At 40.4% G+C, this 17,265-nt stretch overlaps 1 protein-coding gene across 1 annotated transcript in view; it reads left to right on the top strand.

Moving 5' to 3' along the window:
- Positions 1 to 301: 301 nt before the first annotated feature.
- The window catches only part of ERC1 (ELKS/RAB6-interacting/CAST family member 1), a 282,059-nt gene continuing 265,095 nt past the window's right edge, over positions 302 to 17,265 (top strand). The window contains exon 1 of the mRNA XM_080914840.1: positions 302 to 518. The gene's annotated coding sequence lies outside the window, so the exon portion shown is untranslated. The remainder of the gene's footprint in view (positions 519 to 17,265) is intronic.

Raw genomic sequence — 17,265 nt, forward strand, 5'->3', positions numbered from 1 at the left:
GTGTATGTGAGGGGCGGCGCTACGTTTGGCGCAAGTCTGCCTCGACGCCCAGTTACCTTCGCGGCCTCGAAGCGCCGCACTTCTCGATCCTGAAGCGCGGTCCTGTTGAGCCGCGTCGTGGGGCGCTTCCCAGTGGGACCAGGGAAAGCCCGGCGGCCCGCGAGAGTGGGAGGCGGGGCGAGGGCGCCGCGCGGGCGACAGGGGGCGGGGCTAGGTGTGCGCGGGGGGCGGGGCGTGGTGACGTCGCGGGCGCCGGTCGTGCTGTGGCTGTGGCGGCGGCGGCGGCTGTGGTAGTGTCGGCGGCAGGCTGTCCGGGAATCAGTAGCAGCAACGGCAGCGGCAGCGGCGGCCCTGAGGAGAGTAAGGCTGCCGCGTCGGCAGCGGCTGGGACGTCAGGCGGAACCTCAAACTGCTCGGCGGTCGCAGACGCTGAGGCATTTGTCGTTTCCTACCCGGCTCGGCGCTCCCGGCCCTGGCTGGGCAGGGCAGAGTGCCCCTGGGGAGGGGCGGAGCTGTAGGTGAGGCTTTGGGACCCCTCCCCCTCCTTTATGGGCCGGGGGTGGGGAGGAGGATGGGGAGGTCGGGAGGGCGGACCCCGCCCCAGCGCACCCGAGCCCACCGGCGGCCGCGCCCTGCGGAGCTCCCGGATTGGGCGGGAGCGAAGGCGCTGGCGGTAGGGATCTCTGCTGGAGGTGGGAGGTGGGGGTCTTCTGGCTCCCCCCATAGCCGGGGATGGGAAGCATGATGTGGGAATATTGGGGAGCCCTGGAGTTGGGGTGCGGCCAAGGTGGATCGGATGTAAAATGTTTTAAGATGATCATATTATTTTGAACCTGGTGAGATGGAAGAGGAAAGGTTGTATTTCAGATGGAAAATGAGGCATGGATGTTTCCTGGGAGGTAGCTGGAGGGGCTGCTGCAGCAGATCTCACGTTGCCACTTAGGGTTTGGTTCTTTTCTTGGCCAGATGAGTAGAATTCGCTGAGGGAAGAGAATCCCTTTGCCTTGACTTGGGGTAGGTAAATTGTAAGCGTGCATGAATGAGGTTTTTACACACAAGAAGGAAGATGCTGGGTGTTTAGACAACTTCATCCTATAGCAACCAACCATGAGGGAGTGTGTCTCATTACTGTTAGCTCCTCAAAAGTGTTATCAGCTTTTTTTCTCTTTTTTTCTTTTTCTTTCCTTCTTTTTCTTTTTCTTTTTTCTTTTTGCCCTCAACCTTCTGCCCCAGCCCCGCTCTTGTGCTTGATCTCTTTGTACTCCTTTTAATTTTTGAGTTGACCCCTTAAGAAAAGGCCCGGGACTCAGGTAGTTTCTTTGCCAGACATATTTCAGAGCGTAGTTGCAGGTGGTTGTGGTTGATTTCTTTGAGTGAACTGTGAAGAGTTCTTTTGGAGGTGATTTTAAGAAAATTGCTTGAGCGTTTAAAGTACAACTGTCTCTTATACCTTGTTTTTCAATAGACCTTGATATATTTTGTGTTCATTTATTCATTGCAGATGATTATTTTTATGCATTTTGTGTGTGTGCACATGCACACACACAGGCTAGATCATGCCCTTCCTCTTTGAGGTCAAAGGTCAAAGCTTTTGGGACTTGGTTCTCCCACTGTGGATGGTGGGGATCAAACTTTGGTTGTTAGACTTGTGCCATAAGCACTTTTATCTGCTGAGTTATCTGAATGTCCCTACTTTTCGGATTCTTTTAAAGGTAAGGGATTACTCTATCCCAGACTGGCCTCCAGTTTATTGTGATTCTTCTGTCTCAGCCTTCCAAGTGCTGAGATTAGACATGACCTACCATGCCTGGCTTTCTTGAAGATTGCTTTTATTTTTTTATTTTCAGGTGTACTTATTGTTGTTTTTTGAGACAGAATTTCTCAATGTAGCCCTGCTGTCTTGGAACTTGCTCTGCAAACCAGGCTGGCCTCACACTCAAAGATCCTCCAGCTTCTGCCTCCCAATGCTAGGATTAATGGGATGTGCCACCACACCTGGCTTTATTTCAGTTTTTACTAAACATTAAAGCCTGAAATATAATTTTTTTCTTTACATAAGTACCTCCATTTCTAAGGAATGTTGTTCGAGTCAAGTGATTTTAAAATGTTCTTCAGGGAACATGTATCTTTGTTGGGAGATGTTACTAAGACTGTCCTTCAGCATTTTACACTTTAGCACAATAAACCTAAATCTGTTTTGGATTTTTGCTTCCTATTAGATTATAGTGGTTACATGTCTTATCATTTATGACTTAAGCTATTTCTTGTTGAGAAAACAGGTCCTTTGAGATATAATATAAATATGTATATATATATTATAATATAATGAGAGGCATGGCTCCCAATAGTTCACTTATGGAAGAAGAGAATCTGCTATGAAATCAAATTAAAACAGTAGCTTTCCCAACGCTTACCTAATTTATTTGGGGAAGTGGCCAGGGGAATACTTTTCTGTAACTCAAGAGAGAAATACATAGGTTAGGTTCAGTAGCCGGAGGTCACTGACTGTCTTTTATGTTTACTTCATGAACAGACTCCGATCTACTATAAACTACTTGTGGAGACTAATAGGAAATGGAGGCAAAGATAGTTAATTGATAGAGTGTACAGATGAATCTGTAGTAGCTCTGGGCGATCTGACTTCCCCTCCTGGGCTCCTCGGGCTCTGCACTTATCCACAGTCTCCACATTTCCACAGCTGAAAATAATAAATCTTAAATGTCTTGTTGCTCACACCTGTAATTCTAGCCCTTAGGAGGCTGAGATTGCCTTGAGTTTGAAGCTAGCCTGGGCTACATAGTGGGTTCCAGCTCCTACTGATCTACAGTGTAGAATTGTCTTTTTTCTTTTTTTTTTTAAATTAAGGTTGTTTGCCTCTTATTCCTTTGCTATATTTGTTGAGTCCACTGAAGTTTTCCTTCATTGCTAAAGTCATAGAGTACTACTGTCAGTCTTGTAATTCAGCATCAAGCTAGAAATTTAAAAGTGAAGGTTCTCAGAGAAACAGCTGCTGTGTTATTTGTTTATGCCTTGTAGGAAGGAGTATGAGAGTTGTTAAGTGTATTTTATGTATAAGGTGTCATCAGAAACACTGATGGAGAAAGCAGGGAACAAAGTGCTATCCGTAATCAAAGAAGTATTACATCAGCTATTTGAGATGGTTATGTGGAATATAATTGAATCATATGGTGCTTGACGTTTTCCATGTTTTGGAGTGTAAGTTCTGGAATTAGGCTGTCCAATCCTGGCCTTGCCATTGTATAGTGTAGGGCATATTGTCGCTTAACCTAAGGCTTTTTTTTCTTTTCAAGACAAAGTTTCTCTGAATAGCACTGGCTGTCCTGGAACTAGCTCTGTAGATTAGGTTGGCTTTGAACTCAGATTCTCCTGCCTTTGCTTCTCAAGTCCCTCCCAAGTATGTGCCACCATGCCTGGCCTTAACCTTAATTTCTTTAAAAAAAAAAAGATGCATTTTAATGTATGTATATATGTGAGTTTATCCAGGGGGCCAGAGGGTATTAGCTCTCTTCGAGGTAACATAGACTGTTGTGAGCTGCCTGATGTGGTTGCTGGGAACAAAATCCACACCTTTGCAAGAGAGTAAATGCTCTTAGCTGTTGAGCCATCTCTCCAGCCCTAAATTTCTGAACTTGTAACCTCTGCCTAAATTCTTCTGGAAAATTAGAATAACAGTAGTATTTAACCTCTTAGGATGGCTAAATGAGTCAATGTAGTTAAAACAGTTTTGACACAAAATTTAGCTTGTTTGTTAACACCTTTTGAACTTTATTCCTTGAGCATTATTTACTCATTTAGTTAAAATATACATACTGAAGGCTGGGAGATGTTTCAGTGGGTACAGGCAGTTGTTGCCAATCTGAACGCTTGAGTTCAGTTTCCAGGACTGCCATGGTAGAAGGAGAGAACTGAGTCCTTTAAGTTGTTGTCTAGCTTCCATACATACGTGCACCAGTGCACACACAAATACAAAATAAATAATATAATTATTTAAAAAAACACACATACATTGAACATGTACTATGTGCCAAGTGTTTTAGGTGCTAGAATTCTAGTAGGGGTTCAAGGTAGTAGATAAAAATTTGAAATCTCAGTGGCTGGAGAGATGATGGCTCAGTGGTTAAGAGCACTGACTGTTCCTCCAGAGGTCTTAAGTTTAATTCCTAGAAACCACATGGTTTCTCACAACCATCTGTAATGGTATCTGAATCTCTCTTCTAGTGGGTCTGAAGACAATGACGGTGTATTTGTATACATAAAATAAGTAAATAATTCTTATATATACATACATAGATGAGACTATAAAGTGACTTTTTAGTTTTAAAAATTGGAATCTCATGGAACATTTATCCTAGCTGAGGAGGCATATGATAAAATAGGTAAATGAATAAATTACACACATTGAATGTGAATCACTGCCTTAGTTTCTTTTCTTGTTGCTGTGTTAAACATCCTGGCAAAATTAGCTTCAGGGAGAAAGGTTTTGACTTCTAGTTCCAGAGGATACAGTTGATCATGGCGGGGAAGATATGGTAGCAGGGAGGGAAGGCATGCTGACAGGAGCAAGAAGCTTGTAGACTAGTGAAATAGCCAAGTAAGGGAACCATATCCTACTCTGACTTTGTGGGAGACAAATAAGATTGTGTGGTGTTTCAGATGTGAATGGCTCTGACCGTTCTGGTGAGAAGTGCTTGGATTTTGAGTATATATTGAGGCTAGTTAACTTGTAGTGATTAAATTTGGGATGCAAGTGAGGTTTTTGCTTGAACAACTAGAATGAAGGTGGAGACAGCAGTCGAAGCATGTTTGGGGGGATTCTGGAAGTTCAGGGGAGATATGCAGGAAAAGTAAACTATTTCTTGTATTTAAAATTGTGGCATGTGAGAGCATCAGGAAATGAGTTTGGATAGAGAAGGGATCCAAGCCTCTAAGCTTCAGGGGCTGATTCATTTATGTATTTATCCTGTCCTGAAGTTAGAATGATTCTGGGTGCTCCTTAGGCATTGGGGGTGCAATAGCTAACCGACAAACAACTCTATCTATATGACTCTTACCTTACCAAAACCTGCAAGATATCCTGGAGAAATGGAGAGGAACTGACAGAGAAAAGTCACCGAATAAGAGGGAAAGCCAGAAAAGCGTGATGTTCTACAGCAGGAAAAGAAATCATCAGCTCTGTCATTGTTAGTGTGCTAGCATGTTGGGTAAGAGAACTCAGCTTGACTGTAATGTCTAGCAACGCAGATGACTCGGTATTGTGGTGTGAGGCAGATGAGACAGGTACAAGCATCATTACTTGCCTGGATTGATTAGAAAAGTTAAAAATGAGCATAGGAGATATCTGTGATTTTGTTTCTATTCACATATATATAATATTATATGCTGAAATAGTAAATGTATCACAGCAAGAACTAAGGGAACAGTTTCTTCTGTCCCAACTTACATTTTCCTGAAGGTGATCACTATTCCCCCCCCCCCCCCGTGTGTGTGTGTGTGTGTGTGTGTGTGTGTGTGTGTGTGTGTGTACTTCATCTCTATCTCTTTCTATCTCTCTTTTTGTTAAAAAACCCTCCACACTATTCCATTTATGTGCATGGGTGTTTTGCCTAATCTTATGCCTGTGCCCTACAAGTGTGTGTGATGCTGAGGTCTCCAGAAAGGGGCATTTGATCTCTTGGAACCGGAGTTATAGATGGTTGTGAGCTGCCATATGGGTGCTGGTGTGTGTGTCAAGGTGTCTTACTCCCTGTTCTGTACCAAGTAACAGTCCTTCTACTTCTACCTACAGAGGGCTGGAATTTCAGGCATGCATTACCATGTTTGGTTTTTGTTTTTCCTACCAATAAAATTCTGTGCAATTAAGTGCTATTTAGTCATTTTAAGACTGCATTAAGAAATATTTCTTTTATTCTGGTCTCATGATGAACTCTGGTTTTATTTTAGAATAGATTTTCTTAATAGATAGTTTTGAACCCTTTCAAGGGAAATAGTTATTACTAGGGTTCTGCAGAGATTCACTGAATCACACCAGACAATACCAGTTTTATAGAATGATGTGGTTATTTGGTGAATAAAGGAAATGTGGTTGTCATGTACTGGATTTCAGTTACATCTTTTCATGCTGTCTTTGTGGAAAATACGGGGAAAAAAGTTGTATATTACATTAGGACAGTGACTATCTGTCATGTGTTCTCTGCTGAGCAAATAATAGGTGGTTACTATATTTGATGAATGAATGGATAATAGTACAAGTAAATGAATTCACAAGTGATTGAATGGCTGAAGCCAGAAAATAGAGCTGCTTACTGAGGATGGAGAGTTTCAAGAGCTGCCGTTAAAGGACCCATTGATGTGAGTATTGACCGGAGCAGCACTGGAGCAGGAGTGGTGGTGAGAGCATAGCGACCACTGTTGGTGCCTATGCATCCTGGGATGGCTGTCAGCAGTCAGTGAGCAGTGCGAAGTTCAAGACTGTGTTGGCTGACTAGCATGAGACGCACAGTAAGGGTCTACACGAGGGTTTAGGAATAACGGCCTGGCAACGGCCACTTCTCACTATTGGGTATGGCAAAGAAGACTGAAAAAAGGGCTGTGTGACAAGAGGTGTCCTGCTTGGAAAGCCAGTGTACAGTTAAGGCAAAAAGACGTTAGTAGACTTCTCAAGAAAGTATATTTTCTCTATAGGCTTCTTACCATTTCTTAACATAAAAAGTCTCTTCTTGAGAAATTCCACAACTCCATATTTTTTTCAGCTCTGAAGCCAAGCTTTGTTAGATTGTTTGGTTTATTTTATTTGAGTCAGAGTTTCATGAAGAGAAGTCTGTCTGTCCTCAAATTCACTATGATCTTGAGCTCTTGATCCTCTCTCTTACCTGTTCTATCCAAATTTAGGGATTCCAGGCTGGAACCACCATCCTCAGCTTTAGAAGCAAACTTCTTGAGAAGAAAGAACTGTTCATGTTTATTGTATTCTTCCATTTTTTTTACCTGTGATTTCCTTCCTGTCATCTTTATGATTTCATTGAAACTGAGAATAGCACATGAATATAGCCAGCGGCTACTTTTCAGTCCTTGTATTTAACCCTTTAGCAGCTGTACCTGTGGTCTGTTGCTACATAATAAATGACCCCAAATTTAAAATAAGAAGCATTTCTCCTTTGATAGTTTCAGTGTCAGAAGTCTGGTTGTGTTTGGTGCCTCTGATTCAGGGTCAGTTAGGGTGTGGAGGTGTTGATTGAGGTTGCTGTGATCTCAGAGCTTCACTGGAGGCGGTTCTACTTCCAGGCTCCCATGGTAGGCTTCAGGTTTTTGTTGGCTGTTCCCTGCCATTTGGATCCTGGTATGGGTTTATGCAGGCACTTGCAACAATGGCACCTTGTATCCCTTGGATCAAGAGCTCTGGAGGGAAGTGGGGAGATACTAGCCACAGTATTTTGTAACTTAATTTTGTAAGTGATGTGCTCTCACTTTTGCTGTATTTTGTATATTAGATGGTTGTTTAGATCCAACAAACTCAAGATGGGATTTTATAATGCCTTGACTACCTGGAGGCAGAGAATATTCATGTTGGAAACTGCCTGCCACATCAGACTTCACAGTTGCTTGCTCTTTCCTTCCCTTTCCCTCTCCCTCCCTTCCTTTCTTTGGAGACAAGGTTTTATAGTGTCTTCCAGGATGGTTCTGAACTCACTACGTAGATCAGGCTGGCCTCAAATTCACATCAGGTGTCTTGTTTCAGCCTTTCCAAGTGCTGGGATTACAGGTGGGTGCCATGATGCCTGGCTTTTTCCTTTGTGAATCTTTTTCTTGAGGATTTTCAGCGGGTGCTCCTGTGTTTCTTGCTCAGTCTCTCAGCTCTGCTTTCAGTTACCTTTTGAATCCTTTCCTAGCCACTCATTATTAAATGGTTGAATTTCTCCAGGCCATTTATCCCTTTGTGTTTTGTCTTATGTTGAGGATGTATTCTCATCGTTAAGAACCCCTCTATCCTGAGTGTGAGAACCAGTGTATTTAACTAGTTGCTCACTATTTCCACTTAGAAGCTCCTTGGACTTAGTGCATTCCAATCTGAATGCATGATGTCTGCTCTTCTCTGGTGTTACTTAGGATACCAATCCAGAAATATATGTGGTTTCTACCTTTTAGTTTACTATTCCTTATTGATTTTTTCTTTTTTCTTTTTTATAACTGAGGCAGTGTTCAGTGTTGGTGTGAATATCTTTAAAGAGGTATTTAATGCATTCCCTTTTGGGTTGCAAACTTTGACTGAGTGCTAAGATTCCTTAGCTTTTGCTCCTACCTAGTGAAAGTATGAGCTCTTTTTCTTTGTTTGCTTGTTTTTTTTTTTTTTTTTTTTTTTTGAGACACGATTTCCTTGTGTAGCTTTAGCTGTCCTGTAACTCAGTGTATAGACTAGGCTAACTTGGAACTAAGATATCCACCTGCTTCAGCCTTCCAAGGGCTTGAATTAAAGGTGTGCACCCCTCCCCCCAAGGGAAGTGATGAACTTTTAATTAGGACAGAATTTCAAGTATATTTTAGAATGATAACTGTTTACTTTTATTTATTTTTTCTGAGATAAGAGTCTCATTATATAGCCTGGGCAAGCCTTGAACTTGCAGTCCTCTTGCCTCAGCACTCCTAGTATCGGGTATATTCTAAGTGTGTGCCACCGAAATGATTTGGTAGTCATTAAACTACCATTGTTAATGGTTCACCAACTAATAAAATTAATCCCCTGCATTTTTTTCTAGTTTTATTGTGGTATACTGTGAAGCCCTTTCATTCAGAATTAACCAGTGTTCTGTGGGAAATGTCTTTCGTTTAACATTTGTGATACTATCTTGAAGCCATTTTGGAAAATAAAAGTTCAGACTTTAAGTTTCATTTTAATGTGTAATATAATTTGCCCATTAAAGTTGAAAAATATGAACTAGAGAAATAGCTTAGCAGGTAAAGTGCTTGTTGCACAAGCATGAACACCTCAGCTGTAGCACTACCCATGTGAAAAAGCCAAGTATGGTGGGAATCCCTGGGGCTGGCTGTCTAGTCATCCTAGCCTCATTTGTGATCTCCAGGCCAGATGAAAGACTTATTTCAAATTATAAGGCTCCTGAGGAATGATACCTAAAATTGACCCCTGGTCTAGATGCATGCACACACATATGCACTCAGATGAACACATAGCATGTATACACGCAAACATACAAAGATATTTTTATTTTATATGTTATATATTATACATTATATAAAGTATGATATATTTAAGGTATTACACATGCCTTATATATAATATAGTATATAAATATATCAAAGATATTATACTTATGCCTATCTAAATATAGATATAGCAAAGTGTGTTATGCTTATCATCTTGTAGATCAAATATTAGGACATTGTCACCATTCTAGAAGCTTTCTATACTCATCACAGTCTAGTCCATTCCTACTTCATTGAGATATAGCCACTGTCCTGACTTATATGGGTCTTATACTATAGGTTGCCTCTTCTGTAGTGAGATAGAAGATCTCACCTGCCAGCCTAGCATTTAGGAAGCTGAGACAGGAGTTAGAGGGCACATTGAACTATATAGTAAGTTTGAGGACAACTATTCAACCTACCCACCTAATCATCCATCCATCCATCCATTCATTGGTCCATCTCTCTGTCTATCCAGCTATCTAGACATGGTGTCACTGTAGCTTTTCTAGCCTGAAACTCAAACTTGAAGAGATCTGCCTTCCTCTCTTTATGAGTGCTGGGATTAAAGACATGTACCACCACTCCTAGCAGTTCCCCAACACCCATCCCCCTTTTTGAGATAAGTTCTCTAGGTAGTCTAGGCTGGTCTGGAACTTGTGATCCTCCTGTCCTCTCCTGAGTATTTCTATTTCAGGCCTGCACCACTGTTTTGGCTTTGTATTCAGCCCTTTTTGTGAAAATGTGAGATGATACAATGCTTATAGGATGAAATGTATTGAGGTGAATGACATGGGTATTGAGACATAGTGTGAGGCTACTTTGGAAAGGACACTTGAACTCAGCATCTTGATGGTGGATCTGATTATCTAGAAAGCCACCAAGGGACTAATAAGCATAGACAGCATGGATTCAGTAGATTCCTGGGGAAGATGAAATGGGTGGCCTGAGACACTTTGATGCTATTCAAATAATGTAAGTTTAAAACTTACTGCTTATTTCTGCAATTTCCCACTTAGTATTATCATATTTTAGCTTACTGTTTGGTACCTGGAACCATAGTCAAACTGCATGTAAAGGGGCCTACTGTATAGGCTTTTCTAGGTTTATTTTTTTCTATTTTTCAACTTCATCTATATGGAATCATATATATCCTATATCCTTTTATACTGGAATCTTGATATGACATTTTGAGAGTTTTTGATTATGAGTCGCTGAGGTTTGTTCATCTTCATCATTTTCATTGCTGAATAGTATTCTATTGTATAAACATATCATACTTTCCCCCTCCAGTTTCTACATATGAAAGAAAACATGATACTTCCCCCCTCTGTTTGGCTTATTTTCTTTAACAATGTATTATCCAGTTTGTGCTAGTTACTTCTTTGTCACCTTGACACAAGCTAGGAAAGAGAGAACCTCAGCTGAGAAGATGCTAACATTATACTGTCCTGTAGTGCATTTTCTTTACTAATGATTGATGTGGGAGAGCACAGCCCACTCACTGTGGATGGTGCCACTCCTGAGTAGCAGGTTCTGGCTGCTATTAGAACACAGTCTGAGTAAGCCAGGAGAAGTAAGCCATAAAGCAGCACTCCTCCACACTTTCTGCTTCAGTTCTTGTCTCCAGGATCCTACTTGAGTTCCTGTTTTGGTTTCCCTCAGAGATGAACTGTGATGTGTAAGACAAATCAGCCCTTCACTTCCCAAGTTACTTTTGGTCAGTGTTTATCACAGCAACAGAGAAGTAAGCTAGAACATAGTCCTATTTGTTTTACTGTAAATGACATAATTTCATCCTTTATGATGACTGATACATATATATTTCTTTTCATCTGTTGATGAACATCTAGTCTTACTGCAGCAATAGACATGGGTGCACAGACATCTTTTTTGGGTGCTGATTGCATTTTTTGAGATAGGATGGCTTCTGGAACTTTCTGTAGATTGCCTGCCCCTGCCTTCTGAGCTACTGGAATCAAAGGTGTGTGCCACCATTCCCAGCTGATTAATTTTTGACAGAGGTGCTAAGTAAGGTATTCAGTGGGGGAAAGATAGTACAGTTGATTATTACTATATGCAAGACAAAGAAAGAACCTCGAATTTTACCTCATAGGAGAAATTCTGAGGAGAGAATTTTTAAGTTAGTGTTTTAGGTCAGCATCCAAAGTATTAGGTGCCTTTGGATTCACAGTTGTGTGTCATTGTTATCCTCAGTCATTCTGCCTTCACCTGCTGCTTCTGCTGGCTGCTGCTTGTTTTCCTTTCATGAGTTCATTTTGGGCTGGGTTCTTGGGTCTATAGTTATGTTTTCCAGGATGATGCTAAACTACAAGGCCCAAGTGACCTTTTCTTTTAGCCTCTCAAGTTAGTGGAACTACAGGTGTATCCATGCCCAGCTAGTGTGTACTAGATACAAGATTAAAAGCATAACTCATAAAAGAAAATAAGACAATTTGATGTTTATCAAAATTAAATTTTTGGCCAGGTGTGGTAGCACATGCCTTTAATCTCAGCACTGGGACAGGGATAGGTAGGTTCGGTAGCAAGGTGGGGCAGAGGAAGGTGAGACCAACCTGGTGTACATGTAAGTTTGAGGACTTAAGGAACTACATAGAGAAACCCTGTTTCTCCAAAACAAAAAACCAACCAACAAACAAGATGAACGTTTTACTCTTAAAATGCAACCACTAACAAAATAAACAACAAATGACAAATGGAAGAAAAATACTTGGAATCATGTAGTCGATAAAACACTTTTATTTAGAACATTGTCCTTATTTTTCAAGATTTTATTTTATTTGTGTGTGTGTGTGTTTAGGTGAATCCTCAGATTCCTCAGAGAGATGAGAAGGGATCATTGGATCCTTTGGAGCTGGAGTTCCAGGTATTTGTGAGTAGGCTGATGTGGGTGGTAAGGTCTGAATTGTGGCCCTCTTACAGAACAGTAAGCACTCTAAATTTCTGAGCCATCTCTCCATCTAAATGCAAAGTCGCTCACATTTGGAACATATGAGGAACTCTTACTAATAAGATAAACAAACTGAGAAAATATGAACAAAAGATTTGAATGGAGCCTTTATTGTCATGGAAATAAGCACCTGGGAAAACTATTCCCTAGCATTAGTCATTAGATCTGAGACACCTCAGTGAGATAAGCACCCACACCCTTGGAGAGTAGCTAGAATGAAAAGAATGGGGTAGTGCAGGGGAGATGTGTGTGAGGAGCTGCATTCCTGTGCATGGCTGGCTGCACTGTTAAATGCTACAGATCTTGAGAAAATAAGTCAAACATATTTACTGTATGACCTTAGCTTTTGCAGTTAGGTGTCTACAAAAGAGGAAATGAAAACATGTCCACAAATGTGTGGGCATTCACAGCAGCATTAATTACAACAGCAAAATTTGGGAGTAGGTGAGCTGATGAACAATAAAGAGGAACAAACTACTAATAAATTTCATATAAATGGCCTCAAAATGTTATGTCAGATGAAGAAATAACTGGCTTATAGTTTTATTTATGAGAAGTTTACAGGAAAGTTTGTCAAATTAGTTGTGGGTGGATCCATGCATAGATTGAGGATTAACTGGAAGTGAATATAGGACCCAGGCTGGCCTTTTGCCTTAGCTGCTGGGTTTATAGGTAGGTGCCACCATGCTTGGCATAAGCAACTTTTTTTGTGTTAGTTGAAGTATTTTAAATATTGTAATGGTTGTATAATTGTACAAACTTACTAAAACTCATCAACATATACTACAAAATGGTGTTTGACTAATGACTTAATGAAACTATTTAAAATGTTATTTGGCTCTGTGCTGTGTGCCTGTTAGATTTTCATTTTAAAATTAGAATCAGTTTGTCAGATTAAGAATGTTATGAGGGTTGGGTGTGATGGTGCATAACATTAATCCTAGCATTTGGGAGGCAGAGGTAGGTAGTTCTCTGAGTTTAAGGCTAGCCTGTAGGGTGAGTTCTAGGACAGCCAGGACCAAACAGAGAAACTTTGTCTCAGAGGGAGGGGGAGGGAGAGAGGGAAATGCATTGATCTGGTGGTATACACCTGGTCTACATATAGTGAGTTTTCTAGGACAGTCAAGGCTATGTAGAGATAGCCTGTCTCTAAAGGAACAAAAAAAGAAGGGCCTGGGTGATATATAGCTCTAGCATGCTGGATGCTCTACAGTTTAATTAGTAGCATAGTAAAGTAAACATACAGGACTGTGGCACACAGTAGTAGAGTGCTTGCCTAGCTTGAAGTCCTGTGTTAGATGCTCATCACTATTGACTGAACATGATGGTGTAAGTCTGCAACTGCAGAACTTAGGGTAAGGCTGGACTATCCTCGTTCCAGTTATTCTCAGCTGTATAGCAACCTCAAGGCTTAAATGTGAACCCATGCTCAAAACAAAACAAAACAAAACAAAATCCCACTTGGTAGGTCTTAGATAAGGTGGGAGGTGCATACATGCACATATGTGAACCCCCTTAAAAGATAAAAGGAAGTTGAGGTCCTAAATTAAAATTTGGTTGAACTTACAAGTTGGGTAAAATCACTTTATGATTTGGAGTCTTGAATTGTTACATGTGATCCATTGTTGTTTTTTATTTCTTAGATGATTATTTTTAAATTACATTTGTGTGTGTGCAAGAGAAAGGGACAGAGAGATAGAAACAGTGACAGAGAGGCTGACAGACAAGTGTGGAGAGCTTGTGGAGGTCAGAAGACAGCTTGTGATACTTGGTTGTCTCCTTCTACCATGTGGATCCCAGGGATTAGACTCAGGTTATCTGGCTTTGTGGCAAATGATTAGCCATCCCAAAAGTCCTTTACTTGCTTTTTGTTTGCTTTTTGAGACATTGTCTTGCTAGGGTAACCTCAAATTTATGACACTTACCTCAGCTGCCCAGAACACTGGGATTAGAGGTGTGAGCCACTGCATCAGGATCAGTAATAGTTTGTAGTTCTTTTGCTTTATTATTACACAACTTTTGTTTCATTTGGGCTACCGTAGCAGACTTGTTTTTGTATTATTACTATTGTTTTTTAACAAGGCATGACCTCACAGTGTTGTTCAGGTTTGCCATAACTCTCAGGCTTCAGTTATTCTGCCACCTCATCATGCAGTTCTAGCCTTCCAAATAGCTGGGACTAGAAGCATATGCCATGATTCCTAGCTTTTATTTAAATAATTTTATTTATTCACTTAATAAGTAATAAACTGAACCCTTCATGCCCCACTATTTAGTCCTGAGTAGCTTAGAACTCACAGAGATCCAGTCTGTCTTGAGTGCTAAAATTAAAGGAGTGTCCACCATGCCTAGCTTAATTATTTAACTCTTGAAAATGGGGTCCTGCTTTGTAGGCCAAGCTGATTTCAATTTGTAATGATCTTGATTCCATAGCAGTTATCATGCCTTAGCTTCTCGTGCTGGGAGTACAAGCTGTAGGTCTGGTTGTAATGAGAATTTTGAAATAACGTTTATTTTCTGTTTATTGTTACTATATAAAGACAAATTTGAATTTTCAGAATAGGCTGTATTTTTCTAAGTTTTACCATCTTAGCCTAACAATTCTCTTTGATTTCCATGTTGTATAATGTGCAAGTTGTTACTGTTTTTTCTTTGCAACTCAGGTACCTCTTTTCCTTTCTCTGGCCAGGATTTCTAGCATTTGGTTGTATGGAATGGTGATGAGAGATGTCCTTGCCATTTACTTGTCAGAGGGAACCTTTTGTCTTTACCTTGTTAAGTATTACAATGTCAAGCATAACACACACATAAGGCATGGCCAAGCCTAGACCTGATAAGATGAGTCCTTTAAATATAACAGTTTATCACATAACAGAAAGAAGAATAAGCTAAACTTCTGGTGCTCTGGTCTTTGTGCTGATTGTCAAAAGGGAACAGAAAAGTGTCTAATTGTCAGCTTGGGGACATTTTATTTGTAAGAATCAATAGGTTGCTGCTTAAGGGAATCCCTCCCCACCCTCCCGCCCCAAGACAGGGTCTTATATATTTCTGACTTTGAATTCCTGATTCTACTGCCTCCACCTTCTTAGTGCTGGGAGTAGATGGTGTGCCTGCCTTCGAGAGGAACAGAAAAAGCTTTCAGAACTCAGGAGGGTTGCCCACCCATTAGAACAATTACGATGGGTGTGTCTTAGAGAGGCAGAGCCCTGAGGACTACATACATGTCTTTAGTACTATGAGCTGTTGTGGAGTTTCACTCTGTTGCCTTATAAGCCATAACATTCCTCATAAATCTGTGAGTTGTATGAAAACTCTAAGGGGGTTTCCAGCCCCTCACTGGGCAATGTCATTGGCACGTATAGTAACAGTGAAGGGATTGATCTTTATCAAGCATTGCTGCTGGAACAGATTAATGATTCAACATCATCCTCAGAATTTAGAGATGTAGATTATTAGTAATGATCGCCATCCTTAGAATTTAGAGATGTAGGTTGTCAATTTAGTTAGGTTAAGATGTTTTTGTCAGTGACTTTGACTTAGAAAATCTTGGGGAACAATTTAAAGTTCAGGAAGGCACACTTTGGATAGTTGAGTGAGGGATTTTTGAGGTTAGGGAACAAGAACAATGGCAGCTGCTAATACTAGCTGATGTGGCTTTCTTGCTAAAGCTGAGTTGGTGATCAAGACGATGATTAATTTCTTGTAACCATTTTTGCCCTGGGCTTCCCGATATGATTTAATAAAAATTGTTAATGAGTAGATGTGCACCCTGAGGATTTAAAGTAGAAACGACTGGTTGTTTTTAATATAAAAGTTTAGATTAGTCTTCTTTTTAAAATTTTTTATGATTATTTTTAAGATAAATATTAAAATGATTGATCCTTTCTTTGTCACCATAAATTGCAGCCTGCTAATATGAGAAACTGGCTGAGAAAAATACCTTGCCTACTTACACTTTGTTAATCTATAACAAGTTGCTTAGACACGAATGTATGTGGGTTCTTGGGAATAATTTATTTTCTACCTGTAATATATAAAACATCTAATCATGTAAAAGTATTGGAGAACATGCTGTTTTTTTTCCTTATACTCATTGTAATTGTTCTCTTGAAGAAAAATAGAATGTGACCACATTTTAATTTTTACACTGCTTGAGAGAGTTTGCTGGGGGATATAAGCTGTGGGGAAAAATAGTTGTTGGAGCCCTGCTTCGTCCACCAAGTGTGTGTATTTCTCCCCTAAAATAAAGTTAAGAAGAACCTGTTGAACTATCAAGAAGATGCTGGTGCGTGCTCTCGTGTGTGTGTGTGTGTGTGTGTGTGTGTGTGTGTGTGTGTGTGTGTGTGTGAGCTCTGCTCTTCAGACCCTGATTTGTCGAAGCTGGCTTTGGTGGTTGTAATGCCTCATTACTGCAGGGGCTGTGACAACCGTGTGATGTTAGCTTCCAGAGGAAAGCTGTAGGAGGTAACTTGTAGTAAATATTAAAAACAGCTTCAAGACAATCTACGGTAACTGGCTGGCTGTTTTTTGTTTTTTCTTTTTCCTGACAAGGCCTTTTTACTTAGTGAGGGCTGGCCTCCAGGTGGAGATGCCCCTGACTCATGGTCCCGGATGCTGGGATTATAGCATGCCTCACGCCTTAATCTGGTAGCAGTTAGTTTTTGGCCTCCTATCCTGTCTTGGGAGTCTTACATACAAACTATAGCTTTCAAAGCACCTATGGAGTTTTTTTCTCTACAGATACTTATTTTGGCTGGTTTAGTGCACACCTTTTATTGAATTAAGAAAGTTTGCTTTTATCCTAAAATTTTCACCATTAAATGCTGAAAGTGGATGGTTTTCATATCTATTAAGATCAAATGTACTTAGTTTTAACTTGTATGGTTAATTAGGTGGAAGTTAAAATTCATGTTTATTAAAGAATTTTTTTTTGCTTTAAAAGGTTTTACTTAAATCCCTTCAGGTGTTTTCCTTAATGTTTCTCCACTTTAAAAAAAAAGTTACATTCATTTGTTACTTGTTTATTTTGTGTATATGTGTGAGCACCACTATGCTGGGTGAGGATTTGTCTTTCATGA

Source organism: Micromys minutus (genome assembly GCF_963924665.1).
Source record: "Micromys minutus genome assembly, chromosome: 3".
In the NCBI taxonomy this organism is placed as follows: Eukaryota; Metazoa; Chordata; class Mammalia; order Rodentia; family Muridae; genus Micromys; species Micromys minutus.